General features: G+C 36.8%; 2 long non-coding RNA genes across 2 annotated transcripts; both read right to left on the bottom strand.

Annotated features, from left to right (window-relative positions):
- Positions 1 to 1,768: 1,768 nt before the first annotated feature.
- On the bottom strand, positions 1,769 to 5,750 carry LOC142161881 (uncharacterized). Its single transcript, XR_012693591.1, has 2 exons — positions 2,686 to 5,750; positions 1,769 to 2,068 (listed from the first exon to the last, which is right to left on the bottom strand). It is a non-coding gene; the product is annotated as an uncharacterized LOC142161881 (long non-coding RNA).
- An 8,413-nt stretch (positions 5,751 to 14,163) lies between these two features.
- On the bottom strand, positions 14,164 to 17,357 carry LOC142161880 (uncharacterized). Its single transcript, XR_012693590.1, has 2 exons — positions 17,005 to 17,357; positions 14,164 to 14,341 (listed from the first exon to the last, which is right to left on the bottom strand). It is a non-coding gene; the product is annotated as an uncharacterized LOC142161880 (long non-coding RNA).
- Positions 17,358 to 18,155: the final 798 nt, after the last annotated feature.

The following is an 18,155-nucleotide window of genomic DNA, read 5'->3' as shown; positions in this document are numbered from 1 at the left end:
CCAGTTTTTGGTTTAGTTAAATATTGAAAAGTATTTTTCTTCATTCATGAAGCTAGATTTTTTATAAACAAAACCACATTATACGGTAAAGATAAATGCGATAAAGAAGTAGTTCTAACTTCTAATTAAGGAGGTGATAGTCTCACCTTAAATATTTATTACACCGTAGATAACGTGTTATCACATGAGATCTGATTTACGAGTTCAAAAGAAAAATAAGATAGTATATGACACTAATTGTTAAGGAACTTATCTACAAAAGCAAAAATAACCTCACCAAGGAGGCGTTGTAAAGAGAGAATACAATATTACCTTAAAAATGGATAACAATTGAATTTATACGTGATTTTAAGGATATGTGGACTAATTCGATACAAGTAATTAATGACGTTAGATAAACAGACAAAATACAGAACAAATCAAATTGTCAAACCAGTAATGACAGTGAGTCGAGCTCGATTAAAAGCTTAACTAGAAGCCTACTTTCAGTTCCGAGCTAACACTTATGAACTGAATCAAGAACTTTGAATAGCTTGTAAAAGCATAGAAAACAAATGTATATTGCCTTGGGATGCGTGCTACAGAAAGTCCACTGAATAAATAAACCTGCCTTTATAGCAGAGGTGTTCTATCCTAAGTACAATCCTAAGAAAGGTAAAAATCTTCCTTCTTGTTAATTACTGATATGCTGTTGATACGAGCCGAGATCTACGCCGTAATATCTGGTTGGGCGCGTATATCACAGTCCTTTAATTTGATAACAGTGTATGGTCGTTTGGCATTGCTTCCCGAGGTCTCGGAGTTCGGACCGAGTCCGGGGGCATGGTCTCGATGATTCTGAGGGCAAATGTTGTGTTCGGGCCTTGATAGTGAAGGCTCCTATCTTTGACTTCGATTCCTTTTAGTTATGTATTTGCCTTGTTGGCCCCACTGGAGAATCAGGATGCTCATTACTCCTGGTTTTACCCGTATATAGATAGTCCCCTTATTTTTCAGAGAGCAGGTTTGCCAAAAACGATGAGAAACTATCGATGTTCTCCGATTCCTTCCTCCATACGTTATAACAGAAACGTCAAAGAATCGAAATGTCCCATCAGCCACATCGTTCTGACTTCAAACATGCGTCAACCATCGCTTGGTTAACTCTGAATGTGAAGCAACACAAACTTTTTTCTATAAAAGCTTCCATATGTTCTTTTTTCACTTTTCGACCAAGCTTCTACCCTCGAACTCTCAAGCTATAATCAGCCTTCTTCAAACTTTGATATCTTCACCCTTGTTCTTCAAGATTTCATAGTAATTTTCAGGTGTTTACCTAGATTTTCTCCAAATCAATATACTCAACACTTTATCTTTCAAAATTTTTTCTTAAATTTTCAAACTTCTTCAAACAACAATGGCTAAAACATCTAAATACTCAACAAGTTGCTTCCTCTTCTTCCCAACTGATCGTTGATATCGAATCGGTCACACCCGATATAGTCGTCCTCGAGACATCTGCTTCTGATGTGGCAGTCAACGAACCGGCCCCTGAGCCTCCCTTAAAAATGTTCATCCCCGAGGACTGCTCAACTGCAGACAACTTTAAAATCAAGAAAACCCTTGTCGAAACATGTCATGCCCCAAACCTGGGTAGGCGTGGCCGGTACTCGGTGCCATACTCGGCTCGAGCGTACCACTCTATAACTGTGGACTCTGGAGGGGTAACCCTCAACTTAGGCCGATGAGGCCATATTCTGAATTGTCTGAAAATAACGTCTTTCTCATCTGTAGGGTAAACATACCCAAAGCTCATATATATATATATATATGCCGCCTTGAACATCTACTGATATACAAACTATACAGGACTCGTCTACAAGCCTCTAGATATAACTGAACTTTGCCATGATCGAGACAAGGCCTCGACCTACCCATCAACTTTGTATATATAAAATAGACTCCAAGGTCTAGACTTGGCAACTCCAAAGAAGTGGAGCTTACCAACCAAGCTGATGTTTGACTCTATCTGCTGGGAGGGTCTGTCCAACTGTCAATGAGGACCTGCAGGCATGAAATGCAGCGTCTCCTGCAAAAGGGACGTTAGTAAGAAATAATGTACAGAGTATGTAAGGTAACAAGACAACGGAAAGCTGAAACTGAACTGATAATATAATAACTTAAAGTAACTGGGAGTCAAAGATAATATGAAGATGTGAAGATATGCTTACCTGCTGATACTTGCTCAATTCTCTTAATATAGTTAGTAAAATAAATGTCCGGCCTTATAAGGTTTGGTATGTGTAACTGATCTGCTGTAGTAGGCTCGCTCATAGGCGCTCAACCATACTAGGCTCTGTATCTCAGCCATTCTGGGCTCGCTCATAAGCGCTCGGCCATAGTAGGCTTGGTATATAACTCACCATCTGATCAGAGGTTGCCCAATAGGGGCCTGCCCATCGATTATAGCTCGATGGTGGTAAAAATACTGCAATACTGTACATATATACACTCTCTGCTATCTTGGCCGACAGAAGATAAAACTAAACTAAATATGAAGTCCCGATAAGGGATAATGCTGTAACTTATGAGACTAGGAAAATATACATAAATTCAGTAATATGAACTTCTCTTTATGTCTCGTTATCAAACACATGTAGTTACTGGATCATGCCAAAATGAAGGAAAGGTTTAGCCTTAACATACCTTATCACAATCTTTCAAATCACCAAGTTGAACGCGCCTCTTCGCACCTTATTATACAGCAATGCATTAATACTATCCTTAAGTTATGAAAGGTACAACTATCACACAACGAATGACAAGTTTATTTTGTGTAAAAACTGGCAGCATCTCCCCTATAATCCTTACTTCCTCCAAATTCAAGATAACACCAACGTCACAAGAACACAACATTATCAACATATATACATTATTTTCAACCTTATATACACTATAAAATACTATAAAACAGCCCAACACACCCCAATCTCTTCATATACAAAACGACCATCGTAGTAGTGTCAAACAACCTGAAAATGTTACAACGAACGACCAGCCCTCCACCCTGCATATATGTGGTGTTTCTCCACACCCTTCCTCCTCCAAAACTCCAGAAAACAGTAGTAAAATACGCAGCCCAACAGCAACACAAAACAGTCCATAAAATAGTCCACTACAAGTGAATAACTCGAACTCACGACTTCCGATCACCATCCCGTGAGTTCTTACATCTATTGAATGACTTACCATGAATTTTTATCAGAAAAACTTGATGAAAAAGAGCAGTAAATATACCTTATTTGTTGGATAACTTAGCTCCTATCTTGGTTCTTTAAACTCTAGGTTTTACCCCCAATTAGAACTTGAAAGGGAGAGAAAATCAATTAGGGTTTGTGGGTAATTTTTCGGAGTAAGTTTGCAGAGGTTTAGGGCTGGTTATTTGTGTTGTATGATGAGATTTATATTTCAGGAGGTAAGACCTTAAATAGGCTCCTTGGCTGACCTGAAATTGCCTCTTTTTGGGCTCTCATTTAACCAAGTAAGTGGCACACCTACTTGTCACCTAGCAGCCTACATAGTTTTGCAAAAATGCATATATCTCTTTACTCCGATGTCGTATTAATAAAAGGTTTAATGTGTTAGAAAATAGACTCATAGAGATTCAATTTGATGGGTGGAACATCCCATAACTCTAAGTATATTGGGAGAAAATCGCAATTACATTTGACTTAAGTTTCAACACATTTATGAATGTAACTTGTGATGACCTTTTCCAACTTTTGTTCCACAACTCGCTTGACTTCAAATCATAACATATGCCTATCATACAACTTGTCACACCTCCTTTTTACCTACACGCGGAAGGGTATAAAGGAGTTTTTTCCAACTTAAAGTGACAACCGAAACGAGATTATTTTATTTAAAGATTCAGAGTCGCCACTTGGGATAATTTAGGGTGTCCTAAGTCACCGGTTCAAATCCCGAGTCGAGGAAAAGGTTGAATCTGTATTACAGTCTGCGAACACAAAAATCCGGGTAAGGAATTCTGTTAACCCGGGAGAAGGTGTTAGGCATTCCCGAGTTCAGTGGTTTTAGCACGATTGCTCAACTGTTATAATTTGCCTATTATCTAATTTTAACACATGTTTTAGCCTATAGTTCAATTTTAACTTATTAACCGCTTTTATTCATTTTTGAGAAGATTGCAACGTTATTATAACACACCTTGAACCACGTCACATAAATGCACCCGCGGTCCTAAACATATTTTATCTAACATTGTTGAGTTTTGGATTTGGGTCACATAAATGCGCACCCGAGTTTAGGAAAGTAGATTATTAAAATACGCGCCTAAAGCAACTACGCGTTTTCAAGTTTGCAAGGGCCATGAAAATTCAACTAAATGGCACGTTTCGAGTTCTAAGGATTAAATCAAAATTAATTAAACGAGGGCCATGCAATTGTCATTTTTGTTTGGCATGACGCACCTCAATTATTTTAAGAAAAGGGTTATATATTTTAAAGGCAAACTAAAGGTGCTCCTATTTTTAATCTAATTTAAAAACTAGTTATCACAACCACGTCACGGGAACTGTGCCCGTAGTTGTAGTAATTTAATTACGCCTACAGTATTATACTAATATTCATAAGTCAATTTGTTTTTCTAACTTCTTACGAGATTCGTTGAAGGTCACTCTATGTGACAAAAGAAATGTCGAAGTCATCATTCAACTTATTTATATGATTAAGGGTGAAAATGCATTCAATGCAATTCACAAACCCATTGTGTATCTGGTCTTTTGGTTCACGACTTTCAAATATGGCATAACTCATGTGAGCTCAAACCAGCAGCAGCAATTATTTAAACTTAAAAGAGATAACTACAATTTCAAATATAGTTACTTTGTAACCAACAAAGATTAAAGACCAATTATTTTCCAAACACAAAATATTTACTATAAAATATCTCAAAACCTACCATAAGTAAAACCAAGGGTTATAACTCCTCTTAAAAAAAACAGAAAGAGGAACACGTATCTCTTTTCACGACTTTTCGTTCTCGCATTAAAAACACGAAAAGTTCAAGCCATTAAAATTCTGATCAGTATTTGATGAATACAAAAATTTATAAGGACATCACAAAACTAGTAAAACTGAACATAGTTGTGGAGCACAGAAAGAAAAAGAAAAGCACAAAAAAACAAACCTGAAGTCAGACTAATTCCGAAAAAAATTGAGAATCGGATTTTAACCAAACATCATACCATATCATTGCAATTTAAGCAGATTTATAGCAAATGAATATCCAAACAACCATTATATTTCCAGATCGAGATACATACCTCTAAACAGCAATAGAGATAAACTTGAATAATCAAATAAAAGTGAAGGGAAAGCGAGAGCTAAACGAAAGTAGAAACAACAAATCGTAGCTTTGACTTCTGAATCCGAAATCAAACTGGAACAATTTCTGCCATGACCAAAGCAGTAGAAATTTGGACGGCCGCTACTATTTTGGAGGAGAAGCAGTCGTTCTCCTTTCTGATGGTGTGCGACATGGGGATATTTTGTGGGGGAAAGGGAAATGGCTATGGAGTTTAGGTACTTAGCTACATTTTTCTTTGTTTTTTTTAGAAAAATCGATAAGAAGAAGAAGGGAACCCTGTAAATGAGTCGTTTTTTTAATGGTAGCGGTATAAAAAAATCTCCCTGTTTCTCTAGGTCTTGCTTTTTTATAAAAATATAGTGTGAGCCAAGAGGGTATTGGGATTGATTTGGTTGGGTTCAGCTAAGTAGTGGGTGAAATTGATTTGGGCTCGGGTAAAATCAAATTAAAATGGCCCAAAGATCAGGCTTTTCATTTTCTTTTCCTTTTCCTTTTTTCTAATTAAAAATCCTAAATTATCTATTTTTATAAAAATTAAAATTCTTTATTTATTAGTTTTTTAACATTAAAACAACTAATTAACTTAAAACTAAAGAAAAATGCTAATTTTAAAGACTAAAAATAAATATGTTAAAATGACAATCTTTTTTATGATTAAAAAAAATGTTAAAAATGCATGAAATGCAAATAAATAAAGAAAAATTCCTAAAATTAATAGAAATTATTTTTGGTCTATTTTTTAGGAGTTATTTTCATGTAGGGCAAAAATCACGTGCTCACAGCTGCCCCTCTTTGCTCGAAAACCCAAAGTGTTTTCGTGCAAAGATAAAGTGAGCGGATACGAGCGAATTTTGCCAGTTTGAATACTCCGTGGGAAGCATTTTTGAAAGATTTGACTGCACCTTTTTTTCGAGGTTGCCTACATTTCTTTGGCTATAAAGGAATCAGGTCATTGTAGTTCGGGAAGTTTTGATAGCTGGGACTACCATGAAGCTGTGATTTCACTGTTGTTGTTGCTGCTGCTACTGCTTATTGAACCCCCTTATTACACCATGATAAAATGAATAGAAGCTAGACTAGACTATGATCTATGCATTACAAAATTCCATCTATATCTTCAGACTTGCTCTTGTGGTTTTTGTTGCCTTGTTGACTGGTATTCTCCTGATGGAATCCCCTTGTTGCCGCCTTGAATTGTAATCTGAGATGTTTCCCTTTCTCCAGGTGGACGCTTGATTGCTGAAACTTGAATGTATTCCCTTGTTCTCCAGGTGGGCGCCTGATTGCTAAACTTGAAATGTATTCCCTTATTTTCCAGGTGGGCACCTGATTACTAAACTTTGAACAATGTATTCCCTAGTTCTCCAGGTGAGCGCCTGATTGCTGATCTTGAAAATGTATTCTCATGTTCTCTAGGTGAGCGACTAATTACCGAAACTTGAAATGTATTCCCTTGTTCTCCAGGTGGGCGCCTGATTGCTGAACTTAAAAATGTATTCCCTTGTTCTCTAGGTGGGCGCCTGATTACTGAACTTAAAATGTATTCCCTTGTTTTCCAGGTGGGCGCCTAATTGCTGAATTTGAAACGTATTCCCTTATTTTCCAGGTGGACGCCTGATTTCCACAAAATAGACAAAGACAAACAAAGAAAATTTTTGCCCCAGTTTGGTGTTGGGCGCATCCATGAGTGTTAATTGAATTATGTTACCAAATATCTCTATAAATTTGAAAGCTAAATCCCATTATCCAAGAGGGTCCTAAAAACTCCTAGTTAAATGACGGTTTTAAAAATCTAAATCATATCTTCTAAAGGTATTACTCCTGCCACATCTTGTTATCTAAGAAAGTCTTAAACTACATCCTATTATCCAGGAGGGTCCTGACAACAAAAAATTAAATCCCATTATCCAGGAGGGTCTTGAAAACTTAAAACTAAATCTCATTATCCAGGAGGGTCCTGAGAATTTTAAATTAAATCCCATTATCCAGGAGGGTCTTGAAAATTTAAAAACTAAATCCCATTATCCAGGAGGGTCCTGAAAACTTAAAAACTAAATCCCATTATCCAGGTTGGTCCTGAGAATTTTAAATTAAATCCCATTATCCAGGAGGGTCTTGAAAATTTAAAAACTAAATCCCATTATCCAGGAGGGTCCTAAAAACTTAAAAACTAAATCCCATTATCCAGGTTGGTCCTCAGAATTTTAAATTAAATCCCATTATCCAGGAGAGTTCTGAAAATTTAAAATTAAATCCCATTATCTAGAAGGGTCCTGAGAACCTTTAAAATTAAATCCTATTATCCAGGAGGGTCCTGAGAACCTTTAAAATTAAATCCTATTATCCAGGAGGGTCCTGAGAATTTAAAAACTAAATCCCATTATCCAGGAGGGTTCTGAGAATTTTAAAATTAAATCCCATTATCCAGGAAGGTCCTGAGAATTTTAAAATTAAATTCCATTATCCAGGAGGGTACTGAGAATTTAAAACTAAATCCCATTATCGAGGAGGGTCCTGAAAACTTTTTAAAAATTAAATCCCATTATCCATGAAGGTCCTAAAAATTTAAAAACTAAATCCCATGATCCAGGAGGGTCCTGAAGATTTAAAAACTAAATCCCATTATCTAGGAGGGTCCTGAGAATTTTAAAATTAAATCCCATTATCCAGGAGGGTCCTGAAAATTTTAAATTAAAACCCATTATCCATGAGGGTCCTGAGAATTTAAAAACTAAATCCTATTATCCAGGAGGGTCCTGAAAACTTAAAAACTAAATCCCATTATCCAGGAGGGTCCTGAGAATTTTAAATTAAATCCTATTATCCATGAGGGTCCTGAGAATTTAAAAACTAAATCCCATTATCCAGGAGGGTCCTGAAAACTTTTTAAAATTAAATCCTATTATCCAGGAGGGCCCTGAAAAATTAAAAACTAAATCCCATTATCCAGGAGGGTCCTGAAGATTTAAAAACTAAATCCTATTATCTAGGAGGGTCCTGAAAATCAAACATCAAGTCATATCTTAAGAGTGACAACTTTTACGGCTGAATTATACTACCCTACAACAAAACTTACGCTAAATGTTGTTATCTAATTGGGATCTTAAAACTAAGTCCTATTATTCAGGAGGATCCTGAAAATTCCTGATTGAATCCTATCTTGAACATGCAAACTTTGAAACCATCTTCTATCCTTGGGGTATACTTGTGCTAGATTATGCTATTTTTGAATTTTAAACTAGGTCCCATTTTCTAGGAGGGTCCTGAAAACTCCTAATTGGATTCTATCTCAAACATGCAAACTTTTAAGCCAACTTATATTCCTTTGGGGTACATTTATGCTAGATTATGCTACTCACGATTGTTTGAATTTTAAACTAAGTCACATTTTCTATGAGGGTACTGAGAATTTCAAATTAAATCCTATTATCCGGGTGGGTCCTAAAAATCACAAGTCAAACCTGTCTGGTGCTTGCCTTTCCCCAGCGGAGGATTTCTCCGGAACAACCAAAAATTTCTGCCCCTGTTTCAGATCAAATAAAAATCTTGTCAGTTTAAAATATGGTGGTTGGTTTGTGGCCTTGACTTTGAGGGCGGCTGCTCCTTCACTTCTCATGATAACTGATTTTCACCCGAAGACCTTGCTTGTTCCTTGACTAATCACTTTCTCTGCCATCCTTATCACAGAAAATACCTCTTCTCCGTTCAGACCCAATACCCTCTATCTGTTGCATTACTCATGAACTGACATTTACCAACCTTTGTGTCTCACATGAATCCCAAAGAACGTCAATTACCGTCCACTCAATGTGCATGCTGTTCTTTCCTGACTTAACCCACCGCATTGGCCTTGAGGTCTATTGCTCCTTCACTTGCCATGATAACTTTGATTTCTGCTTGGAATACCTTGCATGTCACTGGTTAACCACTTTCTTTGTTAATCTTATCACAGAAAATACCTTTGATCCGTTCACCCTACACCCTCCATCTGCTGCATTGTTCATGAATTGATATATACCAAACCTTTGTGTTTCACCGAAAATACCTTTGATTCGTTCACCTAACACCCTCCATCTTGTTGCATTATTCCTGAATTGATATGTACCAAACCTTTGTATTTCACAAGTATCCCAAATCATGTTGATTATTACCAGCTCAATGCGCTTGTTGTTCTTTTCTGACTTATGACATTTGATGTGTTAGCCAGACCCCGTTTTGTGCAATTGGACAGCTGGTGACAAATTTTGAAGTCATTTCTCACTTGTTCTAACCGCATAGACTCAGGAAGAGGAAGTAAACAAGACAAAAAGGAATAGAGTAAAGGACAATGAAAAGAGATGATTCCTAACAAGAAATCTACAAAGTAGAAACCTATCAGATGTGGACACCAACTCTAGTGACCGTGACATGCACTTGTGGCCTATACTGTCAAGCAGGTCTGATGTTCAACTCCTATTATACCCCAAACCGTGAAACTGAGCTTCCATGCTCCGATTATCCAATCTGATTCACAATCCTTATTCGACATGTAGTGCCCGAGGGGTTTTCACCATCAAGCCTCGCTCGTTTTGTTCTTTTTCTCAACTTACAGTCGCCTCAAGGTGTCCGTGAAGGTTTTCACTAATAAGACTCTCTCATTTTTTATTTCTCTCTGCTTTCATCGCCTTACGGTGCCCGTGAAGGTTTCCACGAATAAGACTCTCTCATTTTGATTTCTCTCAGCTCCCGTCGCCTTACGGTGCCTGTGAGGGTTTTCACCGATAAGACTCTCTCATTTTCATTATTTTTCCTGCTTGGACCAGAGTGCTGCCCCTGATATGAATCAACTCTATTTGCTCGACCTGACATCTCTCAAAGACTGATTAGAAGGTCTTTCTTTGGACCGCAACATGGGCTTTTGGACGGGATTAGAAAGAAAAGGTATAAAAGGCTCAGAATCAGAAGGTATAAAAGGCTCAGAACAATTCAAATGGGTTCAAACTTACAACTTTCAGAATCAGATTTCCTACAACAACCACAACTTCTGCCCCAGTTTCTTGCTTGGGGACTTTTGGATTTTTATTTCGATGAGACCGAACCGTGAGGCTGCCTACGTATCCTTAAAAGGAATCAGGTCGAACGTAGTTCATGACATAAGAATTACTTTGTTGTTGTGATTTTCTCTTTTCTCTTTCTTTTCATTCTTCTTTTGCTTTCTTTTTCTCTTTTTGTTGTTTTTCTTCTTTTCTTTCTCTTTTATTCTTTTTTTTTTCTCTCTTTCTTTTTCTCTTTTTCTCTTCTTCTTTTACTTATCTTTCACGCTGGTGTTTCTGATATTTGCTACTGATCCCGAAAGAGGGGTATGAAAGAAAATAAATAAGGCTCAAAGGGGGTAACAAAGGATAAAATGTTTAGATAGCAGAACAAAATGCCTTCGTCATTCCAATCTCCAAAACATTCCAAGTGCAAACTACACAATTTAAACAAATCAAGGAAAACATTTTTAACATCTTTTGATTGCACTACACTTGATAACCATATCCACGCATTGGCCTTCTACATCTGTTAATTACCAAGCCCCATTGGACAACACTCTCACTCTCATTACCACGAACGGCCCCCTACAAATTTGGGGCAAACTTGCCATTATCTTCACCTGATGCAGCATGATGCATTCCAATAGTGTATTTTTATGTTCTACCTGCCCCAGTTTCACACAATTCGGGCTTGAAGTGTTCTCAAAATGCCTTCACTTATTTCCCTCCAATGTCCCTACATCTTCAACATTGTTTCATTGCTTCGTGACTAAACTGACTTTTAAAACCAGGCTGAGAATTACGCGTGCATGTCATGTCACTAGAGTCAATAGGAAAAGGACTATAAAAGGAAAAGAGAACTAAACAAAATGACTAGAAATAACAGAAAACAGAAAGTTGCATTAGACAGATGGTGAAAGGGTTTGGACAACAAAACAGACAAACTAAACTGGGGTTACAAACCTAGAACAAACCTAGAAAACACTAAGTGAGATAATTTTACTAAAGGAACTAGACAAAATAAAGGATAGAAGGATTTGAGTCACAAGACGATATCCGGATTACAACCCTGCAATAACCCGAACAACAGAAATGACAACAAACTAAACCACCAAAAGCTCCTCTCCAACTGACCAAGAAATGGAGCGTCTTTCCAATTACCAAGCGCGGTATCTTAGCCACTGAATTCTGCATCAGCAAAACTAGGACCTCCACAAGTCTTCATCACATTGTTCTTAACAAATTGATTTTGGGTTCCTTTTGCCGGCTCGTTCTTAAGATCAACCCCTGATAGCGCTAAAAGATTAGTAGCACGTGGACCTCCGAGGCTCCCAAATGAATTCTCACATTCCTTTTCAAAATAAACCATACCCACCATATGCGTCTCATTATGCACAGGCGATGGACTTTGGCTAGTGTCTGCTGCATCTGGATTTTGCACGACAATGTCGCCTGCATCAATAAGCTTCTGAATCGTATTCTTCAGGTTCCAACACCTCTCTATGTCATGCCCCGGGGCATCCGAGCAATATGCGCACCTTTGAGAAAAATCAAACTTATTTGGAAGAGGATCTGACATTTTTATCCGGGTCGGCTTCAACATGTCCAATTTCTGTAGCCTCTGGAACAGACTGGCATATGACTCTCCCAATGGAGTGAAGGTCTTATTCTTCCGTAACCTCTCGTTCTTAAAGGCTTGATTGGGCCGAAAACCTGATCTAGGGGGTTTTCGATAGGCTCATGGAGGTAGATAGGTATTTTGTGGAGTTGGATACTGGGAGAGTGATGTACGACTTTGGGAGTTCTGTGGAGAGAAGTGGTATTGGGGAGGATCATCTGGTGCATAAGGATATCCACGGGGATGATGTCGAGGCTGGAAGTATTGATCGAGAAAGCCCATTGGATCATCTTCTCTGTTTCTCTTTCTTCCACCCAAGCTTACTGGGATGTTCTGAATATTTTTCGAACAACTCATGATTTTGCCTGACTTGATTTCCTATTATACCATCTCCCCCATTTTTAACACATCATTGAAAGGCTTACCCAAGGACGGATCAAATGACTAAAGTAGGTGGGCCCCTGGGCTTGTAGGAAAAGCTCAACCATTTCTTCTCCACCAATCGGGGGACTGACTCGAGCAACTTGCTCCCTCCATTTGAACCCAAACTCCCTAAAGCTTTCCTCTGGCTTCTTTTCCATTTTAGATAGGGAGGAGCGATCTAGGGTAATGCCTAATTTGTATTGAAAATATCGAACAAAATCTTAAGCCATGTCACCCAATGTAGGCCACCTACCGACATCTTGATGATTATGCCATTCCAAAGCTGCCCCAGTCAAGCTCTTACTGAAATGTGTCATCAACAAGTCATATTTCTCTCCAACACTTCTCATTTCACGACAATAAACTCTCAGGTGGGCTATCGGATCTCCACACCCATCAAACAAGTTAAATTTTGGCACTTTACACCCCGCGGGCAGGCAAGCGTCAGGGGACACAGATAGTTCTTTATAAGCCATGCTTCCCTGGTCTCCCATTCCTTGCTTGTTCTTTAAGAACTGTTCTATGCCTTTCAGCCTCCTGGGTGCCCCATCTTTCCCTTTTCTTCCTGTGAACCTTTAATTTTCAACATGAGGCTCATCCTTGGGGCCCTGTTTGTATGAGTAGGGAACCTTGTGGGCAACCTCTGCGGGGTAATATTGGGCATCATAAGCTTGGAGATAAGAGGGTGGATCTGGATAGTATGGAGGATCATCTGGCATTGTGTTCGGAGTTTGGGTAAGGACAGCATCTAGGAAGCTAGGTGGTGGCGCCTTCCAGTCATCCAAGCCTAATGCATGTCAGCCATGTGTTGTTTTAATATCTTTACCTCTTCAACCAACCCATTGTCCTGTTCAACCAACTGCTTTCGAGCACCGGTATCAACCAACTCAGTTCTGTTGTTGTCTGTCATTGCCTTTTGACTTTATGTTGTAGAGAAAAGTTACCACTTTAAAACCACAAACCAACCACCCTTCTGCTATGAATATAACAAAATGAAGTCATCATATTAGCGTTAGGACATTTAACATAAGATAATCTCACTTTATATGCAATGCACCTAGCCACAATTATCGGTTCTAAAATGACTTCGAGGGTACGAAGGTCAGTTGGCATCATCCCAATTTGTTCATTTCAATCCTCTCTTTTCTTTGCTTTTCTAGCACTTGCTAGATCATTTTCCTTCCTCTTTTTCTAATTTCACTCTTTTATTTCCTCTCATCCCACAATTTCATCTCTTTTTCTCTCTTTTTTTCCTTTTTCCTTTTTTTTTCTTTTAACAGTAAAAAAAATCATTCGATCGAACCTTATGTGGGTTGCCTACGTATCATGACGCTGCATAAATCAGATCTTTGCATAGTTCTGGAAGAACGGGAATAAAGTAAACAAACTAACATTCTTTTCTCTTTTTTTTTTTACATTAAGGACTATTCTTATAAGAAAAGAGGAATAAAAGAAACAAATCTATTTTTTTTTGTAATTTTCTAGACTTAATGTTCTATAGCCTATTGCAAACTCAAGCTTAACGAGCATATATTTTATGCTTTGTTTTCTTTCTTGAAAACTTTTAAAAGGTACTAAAAAGATTTTTTTTGAATTTTGGTCCTAATATAGTAAAGGAAATATAAAAATAATTTTTATTTAAGTCTTAGATATTAATTGCCTAAAGGAAAAACCACCTCCAAAATACTTTTTTTCATTCCTACAATTAGTATTCTAATGCAAAATAGAAAGTACAATAATAATAAAATTCGACATTACTATACAAAACTAAAAGATAAAAGACGACATAAAATAAATTAACAAACTCAAAACATAAAAAGAAAATAAAATCTTCATTTAATCCACTCCTGAATGAGCGATCCTGACTAGCTGTCCTGGGGCTCTGTCCTGCTCAAACTCCGATAAGTAAATCCACGCCTGTATGAGAAGATTAAAACCACATAGGTTAAAGACCTAGAGTGCTATGTGAGATAATAACCATTCCTGTTGGAAATATGCAAGACATGATTTAGGCTATTTTTGCAAAATGACTTATTTGCCAAAAGATGGCTAGAAGTGCAAAAATTGGCTAAGACCCTGTAAAGCCAAGAACCTAAGATTTACTAGGAAGACCAGACCCTATGTGGGTTGCCTACGTATCCTGCCCCGAAAGACGTGAATCAGGTATGCGTAGTTCAGGCAGATTGGATACGAGCGAGAATTAAAAAAAATAACTAATTTAGAGAAAACATATTTTTTTAAAAAAAATGATGAGACATGTAACTTCTTTTTGGATTTTTTTTTCTTTTTCTTTTTTTGATTTTTTGATTTACGGAAAATGATGAAAAAATGCAAAATATCTTTTTTTTTGAATTTTCAAGCTCTCTTTTTTTAACAAGAATGTGACAAAAAACATAATCGGGCCCCACTCGCTTTATCTTCACACTTCAACCTTTTTTCTTTTTCTTTTTCTTTTTCAGTTGCCCTTAACTATCATTGGTCCGCCAAATGACCCTTTTACCCTTGAAGAAATGCAACATGTAGCACATAGGATGCATCAAGATGGTCAGTTATTTTGGGTACATCTGTCCTAGACGGACCAACCCTTGTGTTGAGTTCCCAAAGTCAAAATGCCCATGATGCTAACAAGCGTTCCTACTAGGGATCCGACATGAGGCTTTGTTATACTAGGTTTAAAACCTAGATTTATTGTTCTAGACCTGGCTTACCCGAGCGGACAACTCGAACCGGGGGGGGGGGTTGCATACCGATAACCAAAAGATCATCCAACTTTGCAACTTGTCCGAACCTCATTCTATTTGGGATATGACACTAACAGAAAGAAATCACGACCAACGTGCACTCCTCGGAAGAGAGAAGAGAGGGGTTTCGTAGCAGTTTATATACAGTTCAGATAATATCAAAGCGATAAAAGCAAAATTTAGCACATTAGGCCCAAACATGTAATAAAATCAGATAATAAATAAAGCCAAATATAACAATTCATCTAAGCTCGAATTCTGAACTCTGAACCAAAGATTCTGGGTTCGATCCCCAGCAGAGTCGCTAGAGCTGTCACATCTCCTTTTTACCTACACTCGGAAGGGTATAAGAAAGTTTTTTCCAACTTAAAGTGACAACCAAAATAGGATTATTTTATTTAAAGATTCAGAGTCACCACATGGGATAATTTAAGATGTCCCAAGCCACCGGTTCAAATCCCAAGTCGAGGAAAAGTTGACTCTGTATTACAGTCCGCGAACACAGAAATCCGGGTAAGGAATTCTGTTGAACCGAAAGAAGGTGTTAGGCATTCCCGAGTTTCGTGGTTCTAGCACGGTCGCTCAACTATTATAATTGGCCTATTATCTGATTTTAACACATGTTTTAGCCTATAGTTTAATTTTAACTTATTAACCGCTTTTATTCATTTTTAAGAAGATTGCAACGTTATTAAAACATGCCTTGAACCACGTCACATAAATGCACCCGCGGTCCTAAACATATTTTATCTAACATTGTTGAGTTTTGGATTTGGGTCACATAAATGCGCACCCGAGTTTAGGAAAGTAGATTATTAAAATACGCGCCTAAAGCAACTACGCGTTTTCAAGTTTGTAAGGGCCATGAAAATTCAACTAAATGGCACGCTTCGAGTTCTAAGGATTAAATCAAAATTAATTAAACGAGACCCATGCAATTGTCATTTTTTTGGCATGACACACCTCAATTATTTTAAGAAAAAGGGTTATATATTTTAAACGAAAACTAAAGGTGCTCCTATTTTTAATCTAATTTAAAAACTAGTTATCACAATCACGTCACGGGAACCGTGCTCGTAGTTGTAATAATTTAATTATGCCTACAGTATTATACTAATATTCATAAGTCAATTTATTTTTCTAACTTCTTACAAGATTCGTTGAAGGTCACGCTATGTGACAAAAGAAATGTCGAAGTCATCATTCAACTTATTTATATGATTAAGGGTGAAAATGCATTCAATGCAATTCACAAACCTATTGTGCATCTGGTCTTTTGGTTCACGACTTTCAAATATGGCATAACTCATGTGAGCTCAAAACAGCAGCAACAATTATTTAAACTTAAAAGAGATAACTACAATTTCAAATGTAGTTACTTTGTAACCAACAAAGATTAAAGACCAATTATTTTCCAAAAACATAATATTTACTATAAAATATCTCAAAACCTACCATAAGTAAAACCAAGGGTTATAACTCCCCCTAAAAAACAGAAAGAGGAACACGTATCTCTTTTCACGACTTTTCGTTCTCGCTTTAAAAACACGAAAAGTTCAAGTCATTAAAATTCTGATCGGTATTTGATGAATACAAAAATTTATAAGGACATCACAAAACTAGTAAAACTGAACATAATTGTGGAGCACAGAAAGAAAAAGAAAAGCACAATAAAACAAACATGCAGTCAGATTAATTCCGAAAAAATATAAAAAAAAAACAAAAAAAAACAGAGAATCGGATTTTAACCAAACATTATACCGTATCATTGCAATTTAAGCAAATTTATAGCACATGGATATCCAAACAACCATTATATTTCCAGATCGAGATACATACCTCTAAACAGCAATAGAGATAAACTTGAATAATCAAATAAAAGTGAAGGGAAAGCGAGAGCTCAGCGGAAGTAGAAACAACAAATCGTAGCTTCGACTTCTGAATCCGAAATCAAATTGGAACAATTTCTGCAATGGCCGATGCAGTAGAAATTTGGACGGCTACTGCTATTTTGGAGGAGAAGCAGTCGTTCTCCTTTCTGATGGTGTGCGACATGGGGATATTTTGTGATGGAAAGGGAAATGGCTATGGAGTTTAGGGACTTAGCTACATTTTTCTTTGTTTTTTTAGAAAAATCGATAAGAAGAAGAAGGGAACCCTGTAAATGCGCCATTTCTTTAATGGTAGCGGTCTAAAATAAATCTCCCTGTTTCTCTAGGTCTTGATTTTTTATAAAAATATAGTGTGGCCAAGAAGGTATTGGGCTTGATTTGGTTGGGTTCAGCCAAGTAGTGGGTGAAATTGATTTGGGCTTGGGTAAAATCAAATTAAAATGGCCCAAAGATCAGGCTTTTTATTTTCTTTTCCTTTTCTTTTTTTCTAATTAAAAATCCTAAATTATCTATTTTTGTAAAAATTAAAATTATTTATTTATTATTTTTTAACATTAAAACAACTAATTAACTTAAAACTAAAGAAAAATGCTAATTTTAAAGACTAAAAATAAATATGTAAATATTTCAATTTTTATGATTAAAAAAATGTTTAAAATCCATAAAATGCAAATAAATAAAGAAAAATTCCTAAAATTAATAGAAATTATTTTTGGTATATTTTTAGGAGTTATTTTCATGTAGGGCAAAAATCACGTGCTCACACAACTAAAATAACTCATAACATAATATCCTAATAATTTTAAACACCCTATTCTCTCCCCAAAAGTACATGATACAATATTCCCAACTTGTCGACTTTTGACGAAATTTATTTTCTCCAATTCATTTAGCTTCGAATCCTTCAAACCATTTTGGTACTTGGTATTCGTGATCTTAAATATTTGTAACCTCCATTGTAACATGATTAATTTACTTTATGTACTTTCAAAGTTGATTTCATTTCCGAGTTTACATTAATTGACTTACGAATACTCTCACGTACGAAAACATGGGGTGTAACAAAATAGTACCGAGGTGAAGGAGCATCAAGGTATA

Source organism: Nicotiana tabacum, chromosome 7 (genome assembly GCF_000715075.1).
Source record: "Nicotiana tabacum cultivar K326 chromosome 7, ASM71507v2, whole genome shotgun sequence".
In the NCBI taxonomy this organism is placed as follows: Eukaryota; Viridiplantae; Streptophyta; class Magnoliopsida; order Solanales; family Solanaceae; genus Nicotiana; species Nicotiana tabacum.
Note: the sequence above shows the minus strand (reverse complement) of the source record. Positions and strands in the feature narration are given on the sequence as shown.